Raw genomic sequence first — 20453 nt, 5'->3', positions numbered from 1 at the left:
GACACACAACCGAGGCGACGAACCGAGAGTGTCGTGGTGCGCTGGTACGATGAACCAAAATACCAACACACAATGGGTTCAGGCTCGTGCCGAAGCTAGAAAACCAAACCCGCGGTGTGCGTTGGCACTGGCGCATGGGAAGCTTGAATGTAACATGTCGCAATAACAATTCAAGAAAATAATTAAGTTTAAGGATATTAAAAGTTTTTTTCATCATAATATTAATTTATTATGATTTTGTTGGGTACCGAAATAAAAATATTTTTTTATAATTCCGCGATATTCCAGGGATCAGGGTGTCCAAAAACTCGTGATTTTGTTTGCAAAGTTTGTACGCACTCTAAAGTTATTTTTTTGCAAAATAATCTAATTAAATTTACCACTTAAAGTACTGTGACAAAAAGTGTAATTCTGGTGAGCACTTCCAAATTCAAATTTAATCCTGATTTTTTTTTAATGGTTTTCATTTTTTACTTTTTGGCTGTCTTTGAATTTCCCTGACTTATGGCGGCTTCAAAAACACCCAAAAAATTGTTTTTGAACCTTTTCACAACAACTCTAGCAATATATATTTAAAAAATATATATGTTCTTTTAAGAGGATAGAACAAACTTCATATGCAACGACATTGTCAGTTTCCGTACGCCGTTTGCCGTTCAATGCAAGATGAAAAGATACATAAATTATCCGAAGCCTTTGTAGTGAGATTCAAAGCAATCGGTACCACGAGTGGGATGACAAAAATGCTTAGCGAGCTTTTGGGTTTCTTGAATTTATTTTGCATGTTATTTTTCATGTAAAATTTAGTCTCAAAAGTCAAGATTTTCTGATTTTTTTTTTTGTTAAGTTTAAGTTAAAATATCGAATTCTATTGAAACTACCCCACCCTCACCTTTCGCGAGAGCGGCACTCTGCATATTAAGCCGTACATGTTAATTAATCACCTTGAAGGTAAGTGTGTCATGTAGTTTTTAGCACGTTCGCGTCGATAGTTAGCGCTTTGTGTCTTGAGGCGGCTGTGTGTGCAAGTTTCTGGTATAGGTACGTCCAAGAGGTATAGACTTACTAACACGAATGTGTAGCTGGATGGGGGGGTACTGGGAGCACTGGGTACACCGATTTTGCTAGAAGCTGAAAAACTAGAATTTAACGATAATTGAATGCCCCTTGGACGGTGCTTTCCGTTTAAGGGTTTGGATATCGAACTTTAACGTTGCAAGCTTTTGCTAGGTTGCAATGTGGTTTTGCTTGAAATTAGAGAGGTTCGGTTGACTTTGTAAATAGATTTATAACTATTCCATTTTGTGAAATATAAGCAATTTTAAACAAATATCAACAAATAATTAAGAAAATCGGTAGAGTCAAATTACCCTCTTCAAAGCCATATAAGTATACCTTACCAAACCAGTATCAGACTAGAATGATGTGTTTGTTCACAACTTACCTTGACTGCCGAATGGGCCCGCATAGATACAACGGGTACATGCCACCCTGGTACAGAATACATATATTTATCTAACATTGAAAAGTACTTTGCGCAAGTGCCCATATATACAAAGAGTGCGCGCGCACGCCAAGGTATCAAAACAACAATTTTCTGATAAATGTTTATCCGCCCGCAACACACCAAATTAGCCTGAATCGTGCTAATCACGTGATTTGGACGCCCTGTAATTGGTGACTACTTTGAAGCTTAGTTTGTTTACTCACGCCCGAGCGAATGGTTTTTATTGGCCCACGTAAAATGGGCGTAGTTGGACGCTGATGTTGATAATTTAGGTAGTCGTTCCCTTTGATTGGATCCTAATTTGCTTGCATTAAGAAGTACTTTCCCTTCCTCAGGTTAGGTTCCTGAATGGGGATTGTTATTAGTTACAGAGAAGAAATATTTAGCAATGAAAATTTAGACAAATAAATATAAAAATTACGCATTTGCAATTTGAGTAGATTTGGGCTAGGAACGCCTATTATGCTCCTCACCTTTTTACCTTCACAGATCAGGAAAACTCGATTTGACTCTTGAGATATTAAGTAAATGCATTCATTTTGATAAAATGATATTTAGGAGGACTTAACCTTTTTCAAACGGAAATTGTGTATTTTTTTAGCATCAGTCGTACATTGTATACATTAAATTGAATTGATATGAGTTTTGCTATTCGCACCTGTCCAGATTATAGTAAAATTTGAACCAAAACCCACTACGTGCATCGTAATTTCCTCGTTATTGTAACCCAATCCTTCCTAGAATTCCGCGCTATGCAGACACACTTCCTTGCACTGAACCTTCCTGGAATCATTTTCCACCGCGCGTCTGCGGAAAACGCAAATTCTACGTAACTCGAATGCCAAACCGTGCGTTGACATGTCCGGGCTCGAGTTGTTGACATTTAAGCTATGCTTGGCTGGCCAGCTTTAAGTGGAACTGATCCAATTGCAAATTTCCAAACTGCAATGGAAATGTATGCCAAAATTGGCTAGTTTAGTCAAAACATTGTGTATCTTTGAGAGTTGAAATTTGGCGGGCTGCGTTTCGTCGCTTGAATTTCGATTTAATGTCTGCAACTCAGCAGCAGGGGAAGGAACGCTAACACTAACGGATTAAGCTGTGGGGAATATAGATATTTAGATCATTGAATCCATTTGAATGTGAACCCACCTCTAATGCAATGCGCTCGCGGTATTTTGATGCTTGCATAATCGCGATACGTGATGTGCCAGGCCAGGATGAATATTGAACGCCGTGGCGGTGTGGAGTGCTGCAAAACTAGGTCAATCAGAAATAGAATTGAAACTTAATACGTGACAAACAAGATTGAGCAATCTGTTTTTTCCTGTTTTTTTTTTGTACATCGTTCGGTCATACACAGGACTTTGCTTGTCAACAGATGGTTGAACGACTTCTGGTGCGGATTGACGCCTTGTATCACTATCGATTTGAAAACGTTGTGACTTCAATAAAAGCAAAAAGAATAGAAATAGAAATATTTAAGAGAATTTATATCCCGAGCATAATTTTCAATAAAATACATAGTTGCATAAAAAGATTTAAAAATCACTTAAGGCAATATATCTTGAGATAAAGTAATCAGTTCTTTAAACTGTTTTCTTTTGGGAATTTCAATTATCTAATCGACGAGGGGTTATATGATAGACCAGGACATAAATTTTATCAAATAGTTGTGATCATGATTATAAAAATATATTTTAAAATATCTAATGTTCCATTTCCAACAATTTTAAGGAAATTGATGTTATGTAGTACTTTTTCAATTGCAGGTTTGATTTTGCAGAAAAAAATGTTTTATTTTATTTTTGACCATATTTTCGATATCACAACAGAGCAATTCTCTACGAAATCGGTCTTTTTTCTTCAATTTTGATTTTTGTATTTTTTAATCCGACTGAAACTTTTTTGGTGCCTTCGGTATGCCCAAAGAAGCCATTTTGCATCATTAGTTTGTCCATATAATTTTCCATACAAATTTGGCAGCTGTCCATACAAAAATGATGTATGAAAATTCAAAAATCCTTATCTTTTGAAGAAATTTTGTGATCGATTTGGTGTCTTCGGCAAAGTTGTAGGTATGGATATGGACTACACTGGAAAAAATGATACACGGTCGCAAAAAATTTTCAATTTCATTTTTTGATGTAAAATCAAATTTGCAATCAAAAAGTACTTTAGTGAAATTTAAAGAGTGCACCGTTTTCAAGTTGAATCCATATTTAGGTGACTTTTTTGAAAATAGTCGAAGTTTTTCATTTTTTTTAAATAGTGCACATGTTTGCACACTTTTGGAAAAAATATTTTTGAAAAGCTGAGAAAATTCTCTATATTTTACTTTTTCGGACTTTGTTGGTACGACCTTTAGTTGCTGAGATATTGTAATGCAAAGGTTTAAAAACAGGAAAATTTATGTTTTCTAAGTCTTACCCAAACAGCCCACCATTTTTTAATGTCGATATCTCAGCAACTAATGGTCCGATTTTCAATGTTAATATGTGAAACATTTGTGAAATTTTCCGATCCTTTCGAAAACAATATTTTCAAAAATTTAAAATCAAGACTAATATTTCAAAAGGGCCAAACATTCAATAATACGTCCTTTTAAAATGTTAGTCTTGGTTTAAACAATTTTGAAAATGTTTTTTTCGAAAAGATCGGAAAATTTTACAAATGTTTCATATATTAACATTGAAAATCGGAGATTAATTGCTGAGATATCGACATTAAAAATTGGTGGGCTGTTTGGGTGAGACTTAGAAAACATCAATTTTCCAGTTTTTAAACCCTTGCATGGCAATATCTCAGCGACTAAAGATCGTATCAACAAAGTCCGAAGAAGCAAAATATAGAGAATTTTCTCAGCTTTTCAAAAATATTTTTTCCTGAAGTGTGCAAACATGTGCACTAATCTAAAAAAATGAAAAACTGCGACTATTTTCAAAAAAGTCACCTAAATATGGATTTAACTTGAAAACGGTGCACTTTATCAAAATTTCACTGAAGTACTTTTTGATTGCAAATTTAATTTTAAATCGAAAAATTAAGTTGAAAAATTTTTGCGACCAATATTTCGATTTTTTGAAAAAATCAGTATTGATTCAAAAATTCATAACTCCTTCAAAGATTTTTTGCACAAGCTGGAAATTTCTGAAAAGTTGGCATTTTATGTCCTCTAAAACATATCAAAAAATAAAAAATAAAAATAGTGTTTTTTTTGCAAATCAAGTTTTAGTGATAAAAAGTTAAATAAAAAATCACCAAGTTTTTTTTTACCGTGTATCCATTATTTTCCAGTGTAGTCCGTATCCATACCTACAACTTTGCCGAAGACACCAAATCGATCAAAAAATTTCTTCAAAAGATAAGGATTTTTGAATTTTTATACATCATTTTTGTATGGACAGCTGCCAAATTTGTATGGAAAATTGGGTCCTAAAATGAAGCTTAGATTGCTGATATTATTGTTTACAGCGATAAAGCTTATTTTTCTGAATACAATGACCCTTTGTACGACCACAAAGAGTTTAAAATGGATTTTTAAATCAATTTAGAATATATGGAGTTATAATACTACACCAGGTTTTACTATATCGTTTACTGAGAATAAAAACTTTTATTTTTTGTTTTGAAATCGAATTATAAATTAGATTGCAGTTTTGTTCTGACTACAATCCAGACACGGTGATCCAAAGTTCTCGCAAAAAAAAAAAAATAATAATCGAATCACCAAAACTATTTTTTCGTTAACTTATTTCAAGTCGTTGAGCTCAAATATGTCCGAAAAAATTCTTCAAAATGATTTGAGAAAATGTAATTTCTGGTAATTGAATTCCAATTGAACGCAAACAAAATAATAGAAGCTTTTTATTTATGATTAGACTGTTAAAAAATCCTTAAAAGACCTTCAGATAATCAAACTACGGATAATGGAAACTTTGGATAGTCAAACTTAGGATAATCTAGTTTGTACGATAATCCTAATCACTACACACAACATTGCCGAAGAAACCAAATTATTGGAAAATCGCTTTTCAAAATACATACAGACCAGACTCGATTTTCAATATTTCATCACCGCCATTATGGCGGCCATCTTGGATTTGAAATTTCTAAATCCCTTTAGCTTAGTTTAGCGGTCATACTTAAGCTCGGCAATCGAAAATAAGACAAAGAAAAATATAATTTTTGTGATTAAATTATCCGAAGTGGAATTTTTCTATGGCCGTCGGATAATCGAGTCTGGACTGTATTACAATAAATTTTAAAATCAAATTTGTAAAACCGTGAAGCAGAATTGAAATTCACTTGAACTTATTTCAAAAATAAGGTAAGGTTTTTATGAATAAATCTAGATTTTTTTTTTGAATAGGTCCTATACACTTATGAAACACAACAGCTTACAGGTCCTTTTTTAAAAAAATCTAGAAATCTAATTTGTACAATGTACATAACGAATCAAGTGGTCAAATTGAAGGCAATTTCCTTATATTTCCCGTTATTTTTTTATACTTTTAATTGTGAAAAATGGGCCCCAAATAATGTTTGGGATTAGTTAAGTTTAAGTTACAAAAAACATCAAATGCAAAAATGAAAGCAGCTCAAAACTATATGAAATAATCTATAATATAATCTTAAAAAAATCAACACGGAGATTGAAAAAATACTAAAGTAGTTAACTTTGACTATATTTTCATGAAAAAGAAAAAAAAACGATGTAGGTAAACATAAAAATCAAAATGGAAATGACCATTTTAAAAAACAATTAAATCTTTGTGGTTTCAAAACTTCTTCTTCGAACATATAAATATTTTTTAAATTCATTTCAGTAAACACAAAATAAATAAAATCACGCTTAAATTGACTGCATCAACCTAACTATTTGAAGTAAACCCAACCCCACCAACTATCAACACACATCTCTTCACAACCCATCAAAGCTCACTGCTGCAGTAGTGGCAAGCACAACAAAGAAGTGAAAATCGAGCCCAAGCTTCATCAAGCCAGCAGGTATAGCATCGATTGACCTACAATCAGCTTCATTTACACAACTTCATTTACTATTCCCATTGCACCATCACAAGCAAACACACACACACCCTCACAAACCGATTTCCCTTGGCGATAGAAGACCACTGGGTTTGGACTGTAGTGGAAGACGACTGGACCCAACTATCTTGCACCGTGTATACCTGTGTATTTCTAAACAACTCGGTTTCGTATATCTGCCTCAGAGGATGGACTCCTCCGGCAGTGTAACTCTTCCCCATTCCACCCCACATCGCCTAACTACTGCGATGCTTGTTTATAATACACTCTTCTACCAAGCAACGGTCATTTTTCAACGCATCGCCGTTCCCAACAAACATTTGCGCTCTATTACTAACATTGCCCCCATCTCTCTTATCCCCCCTTTGTAAACCTTGGGAATTGGCAATTACTACAGCGCAGGGAGGATGATCTGGTAGAAAAATGGTCACTGCTTGTTGTGTACTAGTAGTTCTAGTTAACAACTATTTCTTTGTTCGATAGTTCTGCTTAATTGATGCGCTTTGTTAGTTGAATTGTTAATTGCGTTGTGTAGATCGATTTACAGTCGACTCTCTAGCTGTCGATCTTCTCGATATCAATGCTTTGATTTTTTCTTTCTATAAGTTGATACCTCCTGCTCTCGGTGGTTCCATCAATATCGACACAGAGAGAGTCGACCGAATATTCAAAGTATTATTTTGTTTAGGTGAAGTTTTATTAGATCCAGCATACATATTTTTAGTTTCGCATTTTTATATTTTTAGAAGTATATTTTGAAAATCTGATTTTGTTTAACATTCAATTAAAAAAAAAGATGCCTTCGTTTAAAAAATATGGCTCGATAAACTTTTTTTTCATTTTCTCAAAAACATTTTTTTAACATCGACTATAGTAAATTAACTAATGTAATGTTTTAAAAGGTTGAAAGACCTTGGATTTTACAGAAAATAGAGTGTATCAATGTTCTACAATGTTGTGGAACAGACAAAAAAAAGTTATAAAAACATAAAGGGTTTGTATGTTTTCTTCACGAGCTACCTATCTAATTTAAGGCAAATTTTTTTTTTTTTAAAGTTATGATTTTTACCATTTTAGACCGGTTTTTCAAATTTCAGCCCCTAAAACTCAATCTTATTTTTCAAACGTATTTTTTACACAAAAAGAAGTGTAAATAGTTTAAATTCTACCATTTTTAGTTACTCAACTGTAAAAAAAACATCGATACGCACATAAATCTGTCAATTTCTCACAAAACTATAAACGTATTGCATGAAATGAAAGCTAAAATTTTCAACAATGTTTTGCTGATACACAGAAAAAAATCAATTCTCGTAATCGTGAATTAAGTTCACGAATATGAGAACCACGAAGGAATTTATTCATGATTATGGTGCATTTGCACTATAAACGTGCATATATTCCTTCGTGGTTCTCGCATTCGTGAATTTAATTCACGATTTCGAGAATTGATTTTTTTCCGTGTAAGGGTATTGAATCAGATGAATTCTGCGAATCATGCCAAGCGTTTGGAAAAAAAATAAAGCAGCATTTTCAAAATATTAGAGGAAATTTGATCCCCCTTTCAACATTTTAAAGAAATCTTAAGCAAAATGTTTCTTATTCATCCAAACTTTTGATTTTCTATAAGTTACAGCAATTTCACATAAAACCTTAATGTTTGTTTTCAAAATAAAACAAGTTTAGTAGGTATTTAAAATATTTAAAAATTTAAGGATCTGAAAGTCATCATTCCCGATCTGCCATTTGGCGGCCATGTTTGATTCACAATGTTTCAATCAAAATATAGAAAACCATATTTTGATTGAAACATTGTGAATCAAGATTTGAATTTTTTGTGTTGTTTGTAGAAGCATTTTACAAATAGTGATTATTTTTTCATCTCAATTCACTATTTCTGGACCCTGAATTCAGAACCACCATTGACAGTCATCACCTCAAAAGTGAAAGACACTTTTTAGACCAAAATTGAGCATGTTTACAAAAGCTGGTAATTTTTGTTTACAAAACATTTGAAAAATGATTCAAACTGCAGTAAGTAATCCACAACTATATTAAAGGAATCCATGTACGAAAAACCAAATCAATTGATTAAGCTTGAAGCTGATTCCACTGACTGTAAAATGCAGGGATCAAGTATCCCTAAACGCACTTTTATTAAACAATTGACTGTAAAAATAGTATGACGGTAAATTTAACGTCAAATGCGTGAGGGTTTGTCCCGCCCGTGTGGATCAATCGGACCGCGCTCTGGACTCACAATCCAGAGGTCCCAGGTTCGAATCCCGCGGCGGGCGCTCTAAAATTCTTTGTGTAAATATGGGTATTCGGCGCCGTCGCTCCGTGCCATACTTTCATACACTTAGGAGTCCAGGTCGGCGAAGTCCTTGTAGATGAAAAGGAAGACACTAGTGGTTGGTACTAGCAATGGTGGCCGACAGCTATAAAGTCAAATTCGTTTTTTTCGCGTAAGGGTTTCGTAGTTGATAAGTTTATCAAACAATTCATGTATAAAAACATTTTTTTGAATGAATTTTAAATGTTTTTTAGGTTTTTCGCAACACTTTTTCGACAAATGTGTGTAACTCATTCCAAATATTTTTTAATTTTCTACCTCCTCACGGTTTCGAGCTACATATCAATCATCATCTCGATTATCTGAAGTTTGATTATCCGATGGTTTATATAGGACCTCGGATAATCGAATCATGAGCAAAAAAATCGTATTTTACATTTTCTTACTTTTAATATCAAATTCGAATTCTGCGACCCCATTTCAGTCAAATTTTAATGGTTGATTGCCTAATCAATTACCAAATACATTTTCTTGAATTAAAAATTTATAATCACTTTAGAGTAGTTCAGGTTGAGTTTAGGTGCCACACTTAAGCTCGACAATCAAAAATAGGACAATGAAAATAGCTATTTTTTGTGATCCGATTTTCCAAAGATTCGATTATACGAAGTATTTTTTTCCTTGGGATAATTGAGCCTAGTTAGTGTTAGAATAACGGCTATAATAAAACTTTCAGCATTTTGTGATAATTATAGTTTGTTTTTCCTAAAATGAGTCTTCTCTTTTGATATAATTAATGCTTGTTAAAATTAGGCTTAGGTTGCTTAAAAAATCCATTTCACAAGTCATAAACAAAGGTTTTTCCAATTAATCGGGAAATTCACCAGTGGTGACTACAGTACATACCACACCCACCAACAGAACACAAACCCTGTTTGACCTCCCATAATAATGTCAGTCAGGATACACCGATGCCGGAGTGTCACCATCAACTCATACAAGCGCGCGCGCTCCAGAATCCAAAGCTTGACTCTGGTTGATATGTTGTACTGCTGCTGTTGCCACTGGCTTCACTGCATCGAATTAGTGCGGGACAAAATTGTGTCACACAGCGTTCTCAATGTCCAATCAGTGGTGGTCAAAATGTCAAATTAAAAACCCCTCGAGTCACACACACACACACACACGTGCAGTCACGTCCACACGCGGTTATGTGTTGGAATTTTCTAATAAAAACGCCAGAGCATCGTGTGTTGGAAGTTTTTTAGAAAAAGCTCTGCGACCCACTTCCTCTCCCCTTCTCCGTGGAGATCCAAAACACACAATCATACACACGCACACACACAGCGACAAAGCGATTGCTGCGCAAACGCAGCCCCCCTCCGCAACCCTCCTCCACCCATGGTGCCCCACAAAAACGAGTCCGAGATGGTCTCACAGAACCACGTCGAGCACGGTTCCCTCAGCTCGTCTCAGTTGCTCCGAGCATCAGCGGCCAGCAGGACCGACTTTACGACCCCCCGAAGAAGAGGGCCCCTCCGTCTTTTTGGGGCTTGTCTGTCCCACCTTTCTAACTTCTCCGAGTTGGGGATTTGTGTGTTTTAAAATTATCGATCGACCCTGTTACAGTACACAGTCAGTGCTGCGCGAGAGAGTGTTAGACGTTGTTTGTGTGAGAGAAGGTGCTTTGATTGTGTGCTGCTGCTGTTGCTGATGAGTGTGCAGTTGTGTGTGAATGTGTTTACGCGTAGGGTGGATCAATTAACATTTTTAAGGAAAATAAACAAATGTGTAAACTTTTTGTGGCGGCCAGCAGTCGATCAGATGGTTTACTTCGTAGAAAGGTGATGTTATTCTTATAAAATGACTAAAATTTAGCAAAACATAAATTTTTAAACAATTTTGCAAAAATTATTTTTGTTAAATAAATCTAATATGAAAATGTGATGATTTCAATTAAACAGAATAGCATACAAGCTTTCATCAATGATTCAGTAATATTAAAAAATAAATTGATTCTCTTACTTTGTATCATATAAAGAGCAGTATGCTTACAAAAAGCTAGAATTACATTTCTAAAAAAATAAAAATAAACCTGTATGAGATACTCAGCTAGTAGCCTAAAATTGGTTTATCTAGATTAAATTTTCAAAAGGTCCTATCTGCATAAGAATGACTCATAGATTGTTTTGAAAATTTAATCTAGTTATTTACACTTGTTTTGATCTCAATTGTTTCAAAATAAGCATCACTAATTAAGTAGCTTATATCAAAACTCATATCATACAGTACTTTAGGGAATCCAAAATTATATCGTTAATTCCCGTAGTTTTCAAAATACTAAAATGTGTGTAACAAAAAGCACGGTACAAATGCCCTGGCTGATGTGTACCGTTTTAATGTCATTTTTCACATGCGAACAAAAAAGAATCATTGCACCTACTCAGATTAACAAGAGTATAAAATTTCAAAAGGTTTCCATCTCACTATCTCAGTGTTTCTCACCCGGTGAGGAATACCCCCCTGGGGGGGAATTTGGCCATTATTGGGGGGAATGACGATGCAATAGAAATTCTCTGTTTTTGAAAGTTTTTTTTCTAAAAACTTAAATTTGTTTAGGCACTTTCCTCAAAATTTTAATACTTAAAATGTTTTTTTTTAATTTCTTGTGACAAATATGAATTTATATGACAATTTTTTTTCCTTCGGTTTTATCTTTGAAAATGTCTAAGATGTAACTGCAAAAAACTTCACATGCATAAATAAATTGCATTGAATTTCCATATTGTTGAAATATTTTTGTTTGTTTGTTTGTTTTACATTCTATCTAAAATTAGAAGATTATGAAATAATGTCAATAAAAAAATCGTTAAGAATTTGTTCTTTCGGTTGCAAGAGTAGAAAAAATATTTTGTAGTGAAAATTGCAATCTTTCTACATAAATAAAACTCAAATTTATTATTTTCCTGAATTGATACTAAATAAAAAATTGAAGGGGGGTCTTGGTCTTGAAAATAATACAAGGGGGGAATTGGTCAAAAAAGGTTAAGAACCACTGCACTATCTCATAACTTAAATAAGCTCGTAAATTAGTTAGAATCAATGTTTGCTGCTTTCTTAAGACAAATATAATGAAAAATATTTGTTTTATTTTTCTTATTTTAGTATTCTAAGATTTTTTGTGAACCATTTCAAGTTAATAGAAATACATGCATTCTTAAATTTATTTTTTATATTTGAGCATACGTTTTTCAAAGTTTATGTCCCTTGACTTTAGCCAACATCAACGGGAGGAAAAAAAGGAAAAATAAATAAGCTAGCCACAAGCCATTATTTATTGAGAAAAATTGTTGTAAAATGCATTCAACAACACTACAGTTGTTTTGCAATTATTTTTAGTTTCTCGAGAACTTTTTTCTGAGTTGCGTTACTGTACACTAGAAATTCATCGATACTCAAAAATTTTGAGTCAAAATATTGTTGAATGACCCCATGCATTTGAAATTTCAAGTTTTTAGAAAAAAATTGCCCTTTGATTTACAGGGCCGTAAACCTAAAATAATTTTTTCAACGCCTAATTCAAAAATTGACGCAAATCTAATGAAGATTAATTAGAAGATTTTGGAGTAATTTCATTGCACTTTATTAACATAAAAAATATATAAAAGAGAAAAGGAAAAAAACATATATTTATCAAGATTATTTGTTTTTACAAGAAGTAATTCAGTTCCTAAAACACAAAATTGACTCACCCGAAATTAGAGGCAATCAGAAGAAAACAACAAAAAGTGACTAAATGCAGCATTTTTTTTAAATCGAGTTGATGTTTTTATGAATACAGTCCAGACACAATTATCCGAAGGCGTTGGCAAAATTTCGCTTCGAATAATCGAATCACGATAAAACTTTTTTTTTTGCTTTCTTAGTTTTGATATGTTTGACCCCTAAAGTACGCTAGAGTGACCTAGAATCAACAATTGAAAATATGCATTTTGTAATTGATTAGGCAATCAACCATTGAAATTTGTATAAAATAGGGTCGCAGGACTCGATTTTGATGTTAAAAAATAGAAAATCAAAAAATAATCGAGACTTCTTATAATCGAGTCTGGGCTGTAGCATAAAAATAAGTTTTAAAACATTAATAAATATTTTAATAATTACATTCTTGGAAATCTATTTAGTACCACTAAAACATGGTTGTCTTATTTTCAGGTTAAATGTAAAAAAGCAAAGCAATCCACTTGAACGACCCCCGAGTCTTTTGTGGTCTCTGTTGCAAGTTTCTGCTCATTTCTAGGCGTCCGAAGGTTATGTGTGGTGAGTCACTCAAAACCTCTTTTACGCTAATGGACCGACGTTTTACTTCCCCATCCGGCGTGATCAGGCAAATCTCGTTTCGAAAAATACCACCGGGTCCGTCTGGGATTGAACCCAGGCCATACTGGGGTGAGAGGCTACCACGCTAACCAACGCTAAGGTTAAATGTACTTTTGAAAATATTTACAACGGTCTTTTTGGAAAAAGAACTTTTGGTATTTTTCAATTCAAACAACTGATAAGAGCAAATTCTTACAAAAAATCAGCAAACTCACTTTGATATAAGTAACTAATTAATTTTAAAAGGAATATAATTCGAATGAACCTTTTTTAAACCACAATCTTTACTACACTCAACGAGAGATAATTTTCTTAATAAATGCATATTTTTAAAAACATGATTGGCCTTTTTTTGCCAGGTCATTTAATTTTTTGGATTGATAGTAATTGTAAGTCCCGTATAAAAAGTAATAATTCGTCATTTTATAAATAGTTTAACTTTGCCAGAGCCGAGGGACAAAAACTTTGAAAAATATTTCCATCGGCCTAACTATTTTAGAAGACGTTCTTCTTAAAACAAGAATCCAACAAAAACACTAGTACAATTCACCACTGCAGTAGACGCAGGACGGGGTACAAACTAAAAAAGTGCCAAACGAAAAAGTGACCAACCACCGGAGGTTGAGTGTTTTATCTATACACTTCAAATCATAATTAATATTTTATGCAAAAAAATTACTTTTTGGTTGTTATTTGACTGATTTGTTGCTCTATGAAATATTGAAATCAAATCATTGTTATGTAAAAATACAACATTCTATGCGGTTCTGAATGACTGACTACAAAGTCAGTAGATGTCCATCACATTAATTTTGCAACCCAACCTGTCAACGACCATCAAAAAGACAACATCCGAGTGTCAAAAATAACTAACCGCGTCCCGCTCTCCACAATAAAACCGATAAATTTGATTTACATCGCGTCACGTGGCAACCACCCTAACTACACACACGCACGCACACCCATCACCACAAGAACCTTTCTTCTAACTAGCAACCTAATTCTCCAACTGGAATCAACGTCGACGACTGAGGGAGTGTTAGTGGCGAACCGCTTGCTACAAAGCTCGCTCGCGCACTAACACACCCAAAAGTGGGAATCGCGCGCGCTCGGTCTCGGTAACCGAGAAAAATAGGTTATTAAGGGTGATGTTGAATATTTTATTTTATAAAATATTGAATCCAATGCGACGTGTAATGCAGTGTTATTTCAGCGCTGGCAGTGTGTGGTGGTCGTTCCGTGTATTAGGCAAGAGCTCTCGTGTGTGCTCTCTCTCGTTCGTGTGACGACTCGTGGATGTGTGTGGTGAATATATAGCGCACCGAGCTTATATCCAACGAGGCGCGTACTTCTGTACTGGCTTTGCTGTTGCCTTGTTCGCTGGAAAGTAGTTTCGCTGCTCAGTTTTACTTCGTCTGAGGTTGGGAACGGTCGCGGGTTCCCGCACCTGGCTCAGGAGGCCCAGCCCTCGTGTGTCGAGTCTTGCCTGAACGAGAGTGTGGTGTGTGTTAGGAGAAAGAGTTCGGGGGCTTCTAGATAGCTGTGGAATCAGTGTCAACGCGAGGAAACTGTGATGTGAGGAACACTAGAGGAACATCAAGGATTATGGAGAGTGAAGTGTGTGTTGTGGTTTTTTTTCGGGGGTGAAGATCGATGATTTACTGTCCACTGAAGAGAGTCGTCAACTGTTCAAACAACGGTCCCTGCTGGAATCTGCGGCTGAACAAAGACTTCGAGATCCGAGCATTACGTAACTTCGAATAGAAGTGGAGAGCAAACTTAGTATAATTTTCATGCAACCACCAGCAAGCGCAAAAATATATATATTAGGAATTATCAAGCTGTTCTCCGATGTGGCAAAACGAGGCAAATCGTTTCAAGAGTGTGTCATCTATCAAAATGTAATTCTCTATCTACAACTCTTCCCATATAGAGGAACGCGAGAAGGGAAAAAAAGTCCGTGACACACACTCTGACGAGATCTAATCGATAAAAGCTCTCCCTCCGTTGCTGGTGTGCTGTTTTCCCCTCGATTTAACCCGTTTCCAAGCTTCTGTCATGTGCTCACCAATACAGCCTCGTAGCACGAAACGAGCGCGCAGTTAAATTACTTTGTCAATAAAAAGCTCCCCCGTTCACACTCTGCCTAGTCATCGTGTCGTGTCCTACTTCGGAGCAGCCCCGAACCCAACCCGAAGCGTCCCCAGCACGAAGCCTCTTTCGTATATAAAAGAAGACTTCTCCGCTAGTGCCAATGCGACAACGGTTTGCGCGCGCATTTCAATCAGTAACGTCGCCGTCGTCGTGCTGCACCCATCGTCGTCGTGGTCGCCTCCTGCGATCGGGTCACGTGCCTGTGTTGGTGGGGTGACACACTTATCGCGAGCGCGCACACACACACCCAAAGAGAGCGGAGAGCGCGCGCGCTTCTCTACTGCGCGCACTCACCACACACCGCACTCTTGGATCCGCGACGACGGGGGGAAAAGCTCTGAGCACACTACAGGCACATTGCTTTGTTCGGTGTATGTGTGCGCGCGCTGAAGTGCGCATGCGCTTCGTGTGCACATGTGTGTATACACGCGCTCGTTTTTTTCAAATGGGGAAGCCAAATTAAAAAAAAAAAAAAGATTTCCATGATCTAATCGCGTCTTTTGTAAGTTTTGTTCTTTCATTCGTCATTGAATCGTCGCGTAGTGGAGACGTGTTGTGTCGTGTTCGTGTTCGCTTGTCGCTCGGAAAGGGGGAATATTCAGCAACTGCTCGGCTTGCTTCACTCTGCTCTCAACCGTGGGAATAGAAACGTTTTAGTGGCGATTGGAACTAAAAGAGTGATATATTTTCGGATTCAGCACTCGTGACTCCAGATTTTGGAACAACGTGTGAACCACCTCTACCGTTCGCTGGAACAACACTTGGAAGTTTTCACAACCAACACCCCACGGGTTTCAACCCGAATCGGGCAGAGTTACATAATTTTGCTCTCCACCGTGTGTCGTGTCGCAATTCTAAATTGCGACCTAATTTTTCCACACCCGACTTCCGCATTGTGGACACACACATATGTGTGTTTGTGTGTGTTGTATGTGCTTCGCCATTTTGAAATTTGCGCAAAAAAGCACCACCTCCGATTGCCACTCCCAGCAGCTCTTGTGGCCCGTAAAGTGTACGCAGAAAAGAAAGATAAGTTCTAATACAACACACAAGGCGAAAGCCGAGACGCTCCGCTTCTTCTTACATCCCAAAACCAGTGGACGACACACACACTCACGGGAGTCGGACCGAGTCGTTCGACGAACCAGTACGGCCGAGAAGGGTGCAGCGGAGTAAAATTAGAAAAAAGCAGTATATTTTTGCTTTCCCTCCTAAGTCACACTGGCTGGCTAGCTGCGGACTGATGAGTTGGAACGAGCCAACGAGCTAGATAGAAAGAGAGTACAAAGAAGTCCACTTTGTGTGTGTTCATGTGTTCAACCGGGGGTCGCCAGAGGCCAGTCACACTGTTGGTAACTGGTTCACAGCGACCCATTTTCCACTATCTTATCAATAGGCGCGCTCGCGAGCGAAGTTAGAGTCGAAAGGCAAAATTGAGATAAAAGAAATTAATTTTCCACTCTGGTGGAACCGAGTAGCAGTCTCCGATGCGTAGCGTGGATTACATCGCCGTCGTCGTCAACGCACCGTCCAGCGGCACTTCCGCCCGATAAGCCTGTGGGAGCGAGATTAAGGCTTGCTGGTTTCACGTTCGAGTAAAGTCAGTCTTTTTCTCTCTCCTATTGGTATAACGGTGCTTCAACGAGGCCGCAACGCTCGCGAAAGTGTGTCAGCAAGATAGTTGCTGCGTGTCAAGAACAGGAATTTGCACGCACAGAGATCAGCGTGTCGGGATCACGGCGCGCAGTTCCCGAACTCCGGCCCGAGCATTCCGACATCCCATCGGAACTCGCACCGTCTGATTGTGTCTCGCCTTGCTATTTTTAGCCTGGAACCTCTCGTGTGGTTCTAGTGATGCGTGCTCGGTGTATCGACGAGAAAGAAAGCAAAAGCCAAATATCACGTGGAGCATGAACCCAAGATTCCGTCACCTCTCGATGTCGGTGCACACCAGCCAAACCAGTTGTCCGAGATCTCTTTCTTTCTCTCCTCCGATTTGAAACGCTGCCAACGCGCCACATTCAGGTTTCTGCGGTATCCCCTGCTTGCTTGCCTGTTTCGTCGGCGGTCCACTTCGGGCTGTGGTTTAGTGTGTCTGTATGTCAGAGACGTGCCGCTGTACGGGCATTTCGCGAGCGCTTACCTCATCAAACGGGTTTTGTTCCTCCTGTTCTTGTTCCCGCTGCAGCAACTCGCGCGCGTTCTGTGTGCAAAACGGAGAGGCAAATTCGCAGAATGACTCGGTACATAACAGGAATCGCGTTCTCTTCCCAGCACACTGAACTAATAATATACATTTGGCTGTCAGTCCGTCGCCGCCGTCGTCGCAACCCTTTGAGTATCCCCTCATCCAATCTCACAAACTCCGGGAAAGACCTTGAAACGCTCGCACACAGGCTCACAGGCAGCAGGCTGTGCTCACGAGATATATGCGTGTCTTCCCGTTTTTTCTAAGCTTCGTCTTCCTCTTTGTTCTGACAGCTCGCCTGGAACAGCGTCTTCTCGCGATGATATAATCCAGCAGGCCGATCCTAAAATTTCGTTCGATTTCGTTAGAGATCGATCCACCTACCAGGTCCGCGATGACGGCGGGGGGGTTACGTCACGAAACTAGGTCAGCTCCTTTCACCGCGTCTTGAGAAACCGCGCGCGCACGGCGTAGTGTGGCGCAAGCCGCACACACACAGTCAGTTGTTCAACGAGCAGTGGAGACAAAAGCGCGTTCGCTAGCCTGGCGTGACAGAGACGGGCCATCGGTGGACCCCTCGCGTGCGCGCTCTTCCTCTCTCCCTCTCTCTCACGCAGCGCGCGTCTAATGGAGGTTAGGGGAGAGCGAGTGCGCGCGCGAGCGGGGCCTAGGCCTACTACGGTATCTCTCTGCACGCTGAATTGAAACGGCTGCGAAACTTTTGAAATTACTGTATAAATTATTACTCAACCAGTTTGGACTGTGTGTGTGCTCGAGCGCGCGAGTTTAGAGCGCGGGTTTCGAAACGAATAGATATTTCAACATTTTTTTTTTCCTTTATACATCGCTAGCACAACACTTCTCGCGAGCTCACGATGAAAAAGTAGGGTTATGTAAAGGCGCAGCTCGTGGAGTGGAATTTTTCTACTATTCTATTCGGTACATATGTACACTCGAGAGCACACAGGGGGTACATAAGGCACACCAACACTTACCAACACAGTCGAAAGAGTCGAGCGCTTAAGCGAACGCGGGATCCAACGGAGAGTGAAATATAAGCGCTTGTATCTAAGTCGTTTTTGGGTCACGATAATATTCAATTTACCCACAGAGTGGGTACATAAGGGAATTGGGGGGGTACAACCAGAGGAAGGGAGAAGGGGGGATCGATGGGGAGACAAGCGCGCAGGGGCGAACCGTCCGTACAGGGTGTGCCAGCAACGTTCCGAAAGCAAACTAAAAGGGAGAACAACTTCAAAAGTGAAACACGCAAACAAAAAACCCAATGAAGTGTCCCACTTGCCCCAAGCTGTCCCACCACACTGCCTCCATTTCCCCCTTTTGTCCAAATAAAGAGTAACGTAAACCAGCACAATTGAACTGGAGATAAATTTTCCATATGATTAACCTATTGAAATTTTCTATTATTCATCGCGCTCTACTTGGTCCCAACAAAGTTTCAACCTTTTTTTTGTTCCATTTGTTGTAAATACAATAAAGAAGAAAAAATATATTCCCATCGTACACCCGATTATGTAACTTCCAAGAAGTACATTTTCTCACAGACGCACGCACGCACGTGCACACACAAACACACAGAAAGAAAAATTATACGAAAATTCCAATACTCGGCGGCATAAGGAGAACAATGGAAGAAAAATTCGACGCATGCGCGACAGGAATCTTTTTTTCTACTTCTTCCTCACAAACGAACGATATCTGCAATATTATCACGGAACGGACGGACGGACGGACGAACAGAGGGAGGGGGAACGGGAGCTTTAAAAATTAAATATTTATCATGAAATGAAAAATTCAGCACAAATTGCTACACTGGAGAATTACACGCGATTACACTGTATGAGCTGCCAACGGAGAATGGATGTTTGTGGCGTGATTTCGTGCTTTCCATTTCATTAGGGCACAAAACTTTTGAAAACAATAGTGTATCCCTCTCACACCTTATGCAAACTGCCATTTGAGCGAAAGGGATACACTATTGTTTACAAAAGTTTTGTGCCCTTTTGAAATGTTAGGCTCCATTTGTTTGGAAAGAATAAAAGATCATAAATATTATCGATTTGTTTATTTTATTTATTTCACAATTCCATCTATTTACAAAGTTGCACTAAAAAAACCTTTTCACTCAAAAATGCAATAGAAAATTTCATTTTTTTTTCCAAAATGTTATTATTTTCCATAATTAATTTTAGCCAATATCTTACACTCTACACACACACACACACACACACACACACACACACACACACACACACACACGCAGTCAACAGTAAAAATCATATTTTGAATTTAAAATGATCCCTTGTAAAATCTTAATAAAAATACTTTAGGTACCTAAAATAAATTCTTCTATAACACTATTTTAGCAAAATTCTAAAACACGTACTGGACATTGTATGACCATCATCCATAGTATTTGCATTTAAATAAAAAAATCATATTGATCGAAACTTTAAAAAATAATTTATTTACTGGTAACTGGTAATTTATTCTTGTTTCCGGTTGTTAGTTTAATCGAAAAAAGATTACACAAATTTAAAATAAAGGCAAATTTTTCTGTAAATTATCGACTCCCCCTCTTCGAAACTTTCCAAAAAAAAATCAAGGGACGAAAAAATCGGAAATAGTAGTTTAGAAAACAAGTTGCAATTGATGCTTTTTGCCTTCCTCACTTTACTGAGGAAAGGCTATAAAATCACTCGAAAAACGAACTTTTTAGTTAGACCTCCAAGACCTACCTTCATTTGTACATATCGACTCAGAATCACCAGCTGAGCAAATGTCTGTGTATTTGGCTGTATGTAGACATGTGTACCAAATCAATGTCACTGGAATATCTTGTCACAGGCTCAACCGAT

The 20453-nt window shown here is 37.5% G+C and overlaps 1 long non-coding RNA gene across 1 annotated transcript; it reads right to left on the bottom strand.

The window, feature by feature from the left end:
- Positions 1-2141: 2141 nt before the first annotated feature.
- On the bottom strand, positions 2142-6719 carry LOC119767057. Its single transcript, XR_005277299.1, has 3 exons — positions 6617-6719; positions 2660-2952; positions 2142-2606 (listed from the first exon to the last, which is right to left on the bottom strand). It is a non-coding gene; the product is annotated as an uncharacterized LOC119767057 (long non-coding RNA).
- Between the last annotated feature and the right edge of the window lie 13734 nt (positions 6720-20453).

The sequence above is a fragment of the Culex quinquefasciatus genome, chromosome 2 (genome assembly GCF_015732765.1).
Source record: "Culex quinquefasciatus strain JHB chromosome 2, VPISU_Cqui_1.0_pri_paternal, whole genome shotgun sequence".
Taxonomy (NCBI): domain Eukaryota; kingdom Metazoa; phylum Arthropoda; class Insecta; order Diptera; family Culicidae; genus Culex; species Culex quinquefasciatus.
The sequence above is the reverse complement of the archived record's forward strand: the minus strand, read 5'-3'. Positions and strand labels throughout refer to the sequence as shown.